This window comes from Olea europaea, unplaced genomic scaffold (assembly GCF_002742605.1).
Source record: "Olea europaea var. sylvestris unplaced genomic scaffold, O_europaea_v1 scaffold884, whole genome shotgun sequence".
In the NCBI taxonomy this organism is placed as follows: domain Eukaryota; kingdom Viridiplantae; phylum Streptophyta; class Magnoliopsida; order Lamiales; family Oleaceae; genus Olea; species Olea europaea.
Genome location: NW_019267304.1, coordinates 148,905 through 160,355, shown reverse-complemented (window position 1 = coordinate 160,355; position 11,451 = coordinate 148,905). Strand labels below are relative to the sequence as shown.

Sequence of the window (11,451 nt, the reverse complement as noted above, 5' to 3'; positions counted from 1 at the left end):
AATCGGCAACAACCTTGCCACACGTACACTATGGTTTACACTTTAATTTACACTTTGCCACGTCACATTACCCCGTTGGGCAGTTCAAATTTCAAACAGTTTTCCCATCCAATTTACACTTGACAACAATGTAAGTGTCAAACATCATCTCAAAATCAGTGTACAAATAGCAAACTTTAATCGATAAGAATCTTGCTACATGTACACTATAGTGTACACTTTAGTTTACACTTTCCCAAGTGACATTACCCCGTTGGGTAGTTTAAATTTCAAACAGTTATCCCATCCAATTGACACTTAACAACAATACAAGTGTCAAACAACGTGTTAAAAATTAGTGGATAAATAGCGAATTTCATTCGGTAAGAACCTTATTACACGTACACTGTGGCGTACACTTTAGTTTACACTTTGCAATGTGACATTACCCTGTTGGACAGTTTAAATTTTAAACAGTTTTTCCATCCAATTGCCATTTGATGACAATTCAAGTGTCAAACAACGTGTCCAACATCAGTGTACAAGTAGCAAAGTTCAATCAATAAGAACCTTACTGCATGTAAACTATAGTGTACACTTTAGTTTACATTTTGCCATGTGACATTACCCTATTGGACAGTTTAAATTTCAAACAATTTTACCATCCAAATGACACTTGGCAACAATGCAAGTGTCCAACAACGTGTCACAAGTCTGTGTACAAATAACAAAGTTCAATTGGTAAGAACCTTGCTACATGTACACTATGGTGTACACTTTAGTTTACACTTTGCCACGTCACATTACCCCGTTGGGCAGTTCAGATTTCAAACAATTTTTCCATCCAATTGACACTTGACAACAATGCAAGTGTCTAACAACGTGTCAAAAATTAGTGTACAAATAGCAAAGTTCAATTTGTAAGAACCTTGCTACATGTACACTATGGCGTACACTTAACTTAACACTTTGCCACGTGACATTACCCCCATTAGGCAGTTTAAATTCCAACCAGTTTTCCCATCCAATTAACACTTGAAAACAATGCAAGTGTCAAACAACGTGTCAAAAATTAGTGTACAAATAGCAAAGTTCAATAGGTTAGAACCATGCTACATGTACATTACAGTGCACACACTTCAGTTCACACTTTGCCACGTGACATTACCCTGTTGGACAATTTAATTTTCAAGCAGTTTTCCTATCTAGTTGACACTAGATAACAATGCAAGTGTGAAACAGCGTGTTAAAAATAAATGTACAAACAGCACAGTTCAATCAATAAGAACTGTGCAACATGTATATTGTGGTGTGCACTTTAGTTTATACTTTTCCTCGTGACATTATCCTATTGGGCAGTTTAAATTTCAAATAGTTTTTCCAACCAATTGACACTTGATAACAATGCAAGTGTCAAACAACGTGTCAAAAATCAATATACAAATAGCAAAGTTCAATCGGTAAGAACCTTGCTAAATGTACATTATGGTGTAAACTTTAGTTTAAGCTTTGCCAAGTGACATATCCCTGTTGGAAAGTTTAAATTTAATACAGTTTTCCCATCCATTTGACACTTGGCAACAATGCAAGTGTCAAACAACGTATCAAAATTTAGTGTACAAATAGCAAAGTTCAATCAGAAAGAACCTTGCAACATGTACACTATGGTGTACACTTCAGTTTACACTTTGCTACGTGACATTACCCGGTTGGATAGCTGAAATTTCAAATGGTTTTCCCATCCAATTGACAGTTGACAACAATGCAAGTGTTAAACAACGTGTCAAAAATCAGTGTACAAACAGCAAAGTTCAATCGGTAAGAACCTTGCTCCATGTACACTATGTTGTACACTTTAGTTTACACTTTGCTATATGACATTACCCTGTTGGACAGCTTAAATTTCAAATAGTTTTCCCGTCCAATTGAAAGTTGACAACAATGCAAGTGTCAAACAACATGTCAAAAATTAGCATACAAATAGCAAATTTCATTAGGTAAGAACCTTGCTACACGTACACTACAGTGTACAATTTAGGCTACACTTTCCCACGTGACATTACCCAGTTGGACAGTTTAAATTTAAAACAGTTTTACCATCCACACTTAACAAAAATTCAAGATTGACACTTGAATTGTTGTCAGGTGTCGATTGGATGGGAAAACTATTTGAAATTTAAACTGTCCAACAGGGCAATGTCACATGGCAAAGTGAAAATTAAAGTGTACACCATAGTGTACATGTAGCAAGGTTCTAACCAATTGGACTTTGTTATTTGTACACTGATTTTGGACACGTTGTTTGATAATTGCATTGTTGTCAAGTGTCGATTAGATGGGAAAACTGCTATTTGTACATAGATTTTTGACATGTTGTTAGACACTTGCATTGTTATCAAGTGTTAATTGGATGAAAAATCTGTTTGAAATTTAAACTGTGTAACAGGGTAATGTCATATGACAAAGTGTAAACTATAGTGTTCACCATAGTGTACATGTGATAAGGTTCCTACCGATTGAACTTTGCTATTTGTACGCTAATTTTTGACACGTACTTTGACACTTGCAATGTGGTCATTGTCAATTGGATGGGAAAATTGTTTGAAATTTAAACTATCCAATAGGGTAATGACAGGTGGCAAAGTGTAAACTAAAGTGTACACCATAGTGAACATGTAGCAAGGTTCTTACCGATTGAACATTGCAATTTGTACACCAATTTTTGACACGTTGGTTGACACTTGCATTGTTGTCAAGTGTCAATTGGCTGGAAAAGCTGTTTGAAATTTACACAGTCCAACAAGGTAATGTCACCTGGCAAAGTGTAAACTAAAGTGTACACCATAGTGTACATGTCGCAAGGCTCTTGCTGATTGAACTTTTCTATTTGTACACTGATTTTCGACACGTTTTTTGACACTTACATTATTGTCAAGTGTTAATTGGATGGAAAAACTATTTGAGATTTAAACTGTCCAGTCGCGAAATGTCACGTGGAAAAGTGTAAACTAAACTGTACAGCATAGTGTACATGTAGCAAGGTTTATACCTATTGAATTTTGTTATTTGTACCCTGATTTTTGACACGTTGTTTGACACTTGCATTGTTGTCTAGTGTCAATTGGATGGAAAAACTATTTGAAATTTAAACTGTCAAATAGGGCACCTGGCAAAGTGTAGACTAAAATGTACACCATAATAAACGTGTAGCAAAGTTCTTACCGATTGAACTTTGCTATTTGTACACTTATTTTTGACACGTTGTTTGTGACTCACATTGTTGTCAAGTGTCAATTTGATGGAAAAACTGTTTGAACTTTAAACTATCCAATAGGGTAATGACACGTGGCATTGTGTAAACTAACGTGTACACCATAGTGTACATGTAGCAAGGTTCTTACCGATTGAACTTTGCTATTTGTACACTGATTTTGGACACGCTGTTTCACACTTGCATTGTAGTCAAGTGCCAATTGGATTGGAAAAATATTTGAAATTTAAACTGTCTAACGGTGTAATGTCATTTGGAAAAGTGTAAACTAAAGTATACACCATAGTGTCCAAGTAGCAAGGTTATTACCAGTTGAACTTTACTATTTGTACACTGGTTTTGACACGTTATTTCACTCTTGCTTTGTAGTCAAGTGTCAATTGGATGGGAAAACTGTTTGAAATTTAAACTATCCAACAGGATAATGTCACGTCGCAAAGTGTAAACTAAAGTGTACACCATAGTGTACATGTAGCAAGGTTCTTAACGATTGAACTTTGCTATTTCTACACTTATTTTTGACACGTTGTTTGATACTTGCATTGTTGTCAATTCTTAAGCGGATTAGAAAACTATTCGAAATTTAAACTTTCAAACAGGTTAATGTTGCGTGGCAAAGTGTAAACTAAAGTGTACACCATAGTGTACGTGTAAGGTCTTTATCGATTGAACTTTGCTATTTGTACACTAATTTTGGACACGTTGTTTGACACATGCATTGTAGTCAAGTGTTAATTGGATGGAAAAACTATTTGAAATTTAAACTATCCAATAGGGTAATGTTACGTGGCAAAGTGTACACCATAGTGTATATGTAGCAAGGCCCTTACCGATTGAACTTTGCTGTTTGTACACTGATTTGTGACACATTGTTTGACACTCGTATTGTTGTTAAGTGACAATTCGATGGGAAAACTATTTGAAGTTTAAACTATCCAACCGGGTAATAACACGTGGTACTGTGTAAACAAAAGTGTACACCATAGTGTATATGTAGCAAGATTCATACCGACTGAACTTTGTTATTTGTACACTGATTTTTGACACTTTTTTTACACTTGTGTTGTTGTAAAGTGTCAATTGGAAGGAAAAATTGTTTGAAATTTAAACTGTCCAGCAGGGTAATGTCATGTGGCAAGGTGTAAACTAAAGTGTGTACACCATAGAGTACATGTCGCGAGGTTCTTACATATTGAACTTTGCTATTTGCACTCTGATTTTTGACACATTATTTTACACTTTCATTGTTGTCAAGTGTCAATTGGTTGGGAAAATTATTTGAAATTTAAACTGTCCAGCAGGGTAATGTCACATGACAAAGTGTAAACTAAAGTGTACACCATAGTGTTCTTATAGCAAGGTTCTTACTGATTGAACTTTTCTATTTGTACACTGATTTTCGACACGTTGTTTCACACTTGCATTGTTGTCAAGTGTCAATTGGATGGGAAAACTATTTGAAATTTAAACTGTCCAATCGGGAAATGTCACATGGCAAAGTGTAAATTAAAGTGTACACCATAGTGTACATGTAGCAAGGTTTAGACCGATTGAATTTTGCTATTTATACACTGATTTTTGACATGTTATTTGACACTTGCATTACTGTCTATGTCAATTGGATTGGAAAACTATTTGAAATTTAAACTGTCAAATAGAGTACGTGGCATATTGTGTAAAGTAAAATGTACACCATAATATACATGTAGCAAGGTTCTCACCGATTGAACTTTGCTATTTGTACACTTATTTTTGACACGTTGTTAGGTACTCGCGTTGTTGTCAAGTGTCAATTGGATGGGAAAAATTTTTGAACTTTAAACTATCCAACAGGGTAATGACAAATGGCAATGTGTAAACTAAAGTGTACGTCATAGTGCACATGTAGCAAGGTCCTTACCAATTGAATTTTGTTATTTGTACACTAATTTTTGACACATTTTTTTACACTTGCTTTGTAGTCAAGTGTTAATTGGATGGGAAAACTGTTTGAAATTTAAATTGTCAATAGGGTAATGTCACGTGGCAAAGTGTAAACTAAAGCGTACACTACAGTGCACATGTAGCAAGGTCCTTACCTATTGAACTTTGCTATTTCTACACTGATTTTTGACACGTTGTTTGACACTTACATTGTTGTTGAGTGTCGATTGTATTGGAAATCGATTCAAAATTTAAACAATCGATCGTGGTAATGACACGTGGCAAAGTGTAAATTAAAGTGTACACCATAGTGAACCTGTAGCAAGGCTCTTACCGATTGAACTTTGCTATTTGTTCGACAGGTTGTTTGATGCTTGCATTGTTGTCGAGTATCAATTGGATGGGAAAACTATTTTAAATTTAAACTGTCTAACAGGATAATGTCGCGTGGCATAGTGTATACTAAATTGTACACCATAGTGTACATGTAGCAAGGTTCTTACTGATTGAACATTACTATTTGTACACTGATATTGGGCACATTTTTTCACACTTGGATTGTAGTCAAATGTCAATTCGACGGGAAAACTGTTTGAAATTTACACTATCCAACAGTGTAATGTCACGTGGCAAACTGTAAACTAAAGTGTACACCAATGTGTATATGTAGCAAGGTCCTTACCGACTGAGATTTGCTATTTGTACATTGATTTTTGACACGTTGTTTGACACTTGCATTGTTGTCAAGTGCCTATTAGATGGGAAAACTGTTTGAAATTTAAACTGTCCAACAGGGTAATGTCACGTGGCAAAGTGAAAACTAAAGTCTACACCATAGTTTACGTGTACTAAGGTCCTTACCGATTGAACTTTCATATTTGTACACTAATTTTTGACACATTGTTTGACCTTGGCATTGTTGTCAAGTGTCAATTGGATAGGAAAACTGTTTGAAATTTAAACTGTCCAATAGGGTAATGTCATATTGCAAAGTGTAAACTAAAGTGTACACCATAGTGTACATGTTGCAAGGTTCTTACTGATTAAACTTTGCTATTTGTACACTAATTTTTGGCACGTTGTTTGACACTTGAATTGTTGTCAAGTGTCGATTGGATAGGAAAACTGTACGAAATTTAAACTTTTAAATAGTGTAATGTTGCGTGGCAAAGTTAAACTAAAGTGTACACCATAGTGTACATGTAAGGTCCTTATCGATTGAACTTTGCTATTTGCATACTGATTTTGGGCACGTTGCTTGACACTTGCATTGTAGTCAAGTGTCAATTGGATGGGAAAACTATTTGAAATTTATACGGTAATGTTACGTGGCAAAGTGTACACCATAGGTATATATAGCAAGGTCCTTGTCGATTGAACTTTGCTATTTGTACACTGATTTGTGACACATTGTTTGACACTCGCGTTGTTGTCAAGTGTCAATTGGATGGGAAAACTATTTGAAATTTAAACTATCCAATAGGGTAATGACACATGACAATGTGTAAACTAAAGTGTACACCATAGGGTACATGCAGTAAGGTTCTTACCGACTGAACTTTATTATTTGCACACTGATTTTCGACACTTTTTTGACACTTGCATTGTTGTAAAGTGTCAATTGGGCCGGAAAAATGTTTGAAATTTAAACTGTCCAACATGGTAATGTCACTTGGCAAAGTGTAAACTAAAGTGTACACCATAGTGTACATGTCGCAGGGCTCTTACCGATTAAACTTTTCTATTTGTACACTGATTTTCGACATGCTGTTTGACACTTACGTTGTAGGCAACTATCAATTGGATGGTAAAACTATTTCAAATTTAAACTGTCCAATCGGGTAATGTCATGGGGCAAAGTGTTAACTAAAGTATACACCATAGTGTACATGTAGCAGGGTTCCTACCGATTGAACTTTGCTATTTGTACACTGATTTTTGAGACATTGTTTGACACTTGCATTATGGTCAGGTGTCAGTTGGTTGGCTTGAGTTTGATTCTGCCCTTTCTGACATCCTAACACTAAAATTTTATTTTACTGCCTCACCAAAAGTTACTCGAAACACACACAAGGGCTTTTACCCTCTATTAAGCTCACCTCCTGCCTTTTACCACTCAGTTCTTTCAACAATTGCTTCTAGGAACAATCAATGAACTCGATCAATCAATCAATTCGTGTAGAATTTCCCAAACTGGATGTGACTCAATAATTGTAACAAAGGGCTCAAAGAAAACTTTTAAAACATGATTTAAATTGAAGGAATGGAATGATTCAATGTGTCCAAGTAATTTAGAAACGATAATGAATAATAAAAGTTGGTATTTGACAGATCAATAATATTTAACAAGTTTTTTTTTACTGTACGGATGAACGGTACTGTACGGATGAAGAGTAAATTTTTTTTTTTAGATCCAAAAATCAATAACAAAACCAACAAAGAAAACGAAAACTGATTCGGGCGAAAATTGAGCCCAAAAATGGAATTTGAAGATTTTTGATAAAACTTTTAGATCAAAGATCAAGAAAACCTTCTGGACACAAGAACACAAGGAATTGAAAAAAAAATTAGAAAATGAAGGATATAACCTGATTAAATTGGAGCCAAAGCTCTGATACCAACTGATACGAACCCCGTAGCAATGGAAACTACGAAACCCACAACGAGATTGATGTGAAACCTAAGAATGCCAATACTAACCCGGTTTTGGATCTTGAATCCCAAGAATTGAACCAAGAAACCCTAGATTAGCGAAGAACATAAAACCCCTTGATTACAATTAAAAGAACCCACAATCCGATTGATTAGAACGCCACAAGAAGTTGAATCTTGATAAGTTCCAAGATTGTTCAAGAAGAACAATAAATTGAAAGAATAAATTTCTCTCTCTATAATATTAATTCAAGCAAGAGTCAGAAGTTCAAAGTTGTTACAATGAAAAGTAATCTCCTATTTATACTAATGAATAAAAACGTCCAAAACCATCAAATTATGGTAATAATTTGATTTCATAAGAATTCTATCGAAAATAGGAAATTCGGCCAAAATTAGAAAATTCGCCAATTTTTTTGGCTTGTGCGGCCGCATGGTGTAAATCCATGCGGTCGCATGGTTCAACAAAAAAAACAATATTGGTTTTCAGTATACCACTGTGCGGCTGCATGATGTTTTCCCTTGGGCCGCCGCATAGGCTTATCTTCAGCCTCCGGTTTCTTCGCTTGAAAACAAATTGATCCAAGTTGATTCAGCCTTCGACTCGAACATGAAAGTTGCTCCATTTTGAGTCCTGAGCATGATTTAATCAATGGTTTCTTGAACGAGCTGTAACATCCCGAAAATTTTAAAATAAAAACATATTTGTTTTAAATAAGAGTTTTATTAGTTATATTGTTCGTTTGTATTAAAATAAATTAAGCCTTGTATCCTATGCAATTAGGAGTCCATCTTATCTTAATGTGTGCATGCATGGATAATGATAACTTAATTGGAAATAAATAATTCAAGGAAATGTATTTAATATGTATTTTTTTTATAACGTACCTTTTAAGATAATTAGCAAATTAAGATTATAATATTTTATTATATAGTCACGTTTAAAATTCCTCTTTACATCCTGTTTCCTCCATTAGATGTATTATTTTAAAATTTAATCTTATCCCAAGTCTATCTTTTTTATTTGAATACCTACTGTAACAAGAATCAGATTCTACTACTTGTATGCACGTGCATTTTGTGTATCTTTTTTTTTATCCTATAAACTTTGTCAATTGTATTCAGTTCACAGTAATCCATATGAATCTGTTCCACGTGGTTTGGTTGTTATTTTTTAAAAAAATCGTATCCTTGTATTCAAATATATGAAACAAGATCTGAATTATTAATTTCAAATAAATCTGTTATAATTTTTTTCGCGTGTGGTTTAATAATTCGACTTACCGTTAAATTGTGAATATATCTAATTTAATTTTAATCAATTTTATTTTTATTTTTATTTTTTGAATCGCAAAAGGATATCCGTAGCAAATCCTTTTATATAGCATGTGGATAAAAATGTTTAGTATCTACAAAAAAAATCTATACGGATAGCACCCAATAAAATTTAAATAAATTATCCTAAACCTAATCAACAACCTTATGTTTGCCTATAAATACTGATGCCACACACATATTTTTACCATGAATCCCACTTCTTTAGTTTTGATTTCATTCCTCAAGTTCAGGAGAAACCCTTATTGTATTCATATTCTACCAAAAATTATAATTCCCTTGCCCCTTTAATTCCATCTATTACATACACATACACGGCAACAATTGCATGGACAGAAAATAAACATTTGGAGCTTGATTCTTGGATCTTGTTTTCAGAATTCGTTGATTTAACGAGGTAGGATACTATGTGCAAGTGATTCATCCTTGCAATATTATAATTTTTTTTATGTGATTTATTTCATGAAATACTAATTGATCTGCGGGTCACTATGAAATGAAATATGAGATCGTCTTCGGGTCTTCTCAAATGTACTAGAGCTTTCGATTGATCACCGATTGCTTTTGATGAAATGATGGTATGGAATGTTATAGATTCATGTTTTAAAAGTTATCATATTGTTTTGGACGCACGTATCCTACTGAGTATAAATTACTTACTCCTTCCATTTTAACTTTTCAGGTCAGATTGGTCAACGTGGATGGTGGCTGAGTGGTGCGCAGGTTGCCAAGTAAAAGAAACTTTTAGGAATCCATAATAAATTTGTTAGGCCATTTTATGTTTCTCTTCAATTCCATTCATGACGCTATGTTTATTTGATTCAGTATTTGAGTTTCAATAAATTAAGGTATTAAATTTTAAATTTTATTTCCACTTGATGTATGATTATGGAATGATATCGGTAACTCCTCAAATTTAAGTCAATAACATTTGGGGCGTAACACGAGCAATCCCATCACTTGTTTCACTTGCTTTGCCCTTGACCGCGTCATTGGTCCGCCATCGACTATCAACGGGTCTCATCTCGCACTTGCCTTCATTGGACTCTGCTCATAGATAATTTCCAACAAGATAATGTCACGTGGCGAAGTGTAAACTAAAGTGTACACCATAGTGTACATGTCGCAAGGCTCTTATCGATTGAACCTTTCTATTTGTACACTGATTTTTGACACGTTGTTTGAAACTTACATTATTGTTTAGTGTCAATTGGATAGAAAAATTGTTTGAAATTTAAACTGTCCAATCGGGTAATGTCACGGGACAAAGTGTAAACTAAAGTGTACACCATAGTGTATATGTAGCAAGGTTCGTACTGATTGAACTTTGCAATTTGTACACTAATTTTTGACACGTTGTTTGACACTTGCATTGTGGTCAAGTGTCAATTAGATGGAAAAACTGTATGAAATTTAAACAGTCCAACAGGGCACATGGCATAGTGTAAACTAAAGTGTACACCATAATGTACATGTAGCAAGGTTATTACCGATTGAACTTTGCTATTTGTAAACTGGTTTTGACACGTTGTTTCACACTTGCTTTATAGTCAAGTGTCAATTGGATGGGAAAACCGTTTGAAATTTAAACTGTCCAATAGGATAATGTCACATGGCAATGTTTAAACTAAAGTGTACACCATAGTGTACATGTCGCAAGGATCTTACCGATTGAACGTTGCTATTTGTACACTGATTTTCGACACGTTGTTTCTCACTTGCATTGTTATCAAGTATCAATTGGATGGGAAAGCTGTAAGAAATTTAAACTGTCCAATAGGGTAATGTCACGTGGGAAAGGGTAAACTAAAGTGTACGCCATAGTGTACATATAGCAAGATTCTTACCGATTGAACTTTCTATTTGTACACTGATTTTTGACACGTTGTTTCACACTTGCATTTTTGTCAAGTGTCAATTGGATGGGAAAGCTGTTCGAAATTTAAATTGTCCAACAGGGTAATGACCCGCGGCAAAGAGTAAACTAAAGTAATAGTGTACATGTAGCAAGTTTCTTACCGATTGAACTTTGCTATTTGCACACTGATTTTGGACACGTTTTATGCTTGCATTGTAGTCAAGTGTATTGTCACGTGGCAAAGTGAAAACAAAAGTGTACACCATAGTATACATGTAGCAAGGTTCTTACCGATTGAACTTCACTATTTGTACAATGACTTTGGACACGTTGTTTCACACTTTCGTTGTAGTTTAGTGTCAACTGGATGGAAAAATTGTTTAAAAATTTAAACTTTCAAACAGTGCAATGTCACGAGGCAAAGTGTAAACTG

The 11,451-nt window shown here is 34.5% G+C and overlaps 1 long non-coding RNA gene across 1 annotated transcript; it reads left to right on the top strand.

The window, feature by feature from the left end:
• The first annotated feature begins 9,468 nt into the window (after window positions 1-9,468).
• On the top strand, window positions 9,469-10,028 carry LOC111392121. The gene is made up of 3 exons (XR_002702219.1): window positions 9,469-9,557; window positions 9,669-9,738; window positions 9,843-10,028. It is a non-coding gene; the product is annotated as an uncharacterized LOC111392121 (long non-coding RNA).
• Window positions 10,029-11,451: the final 1,423 nt, after the last annotated feature.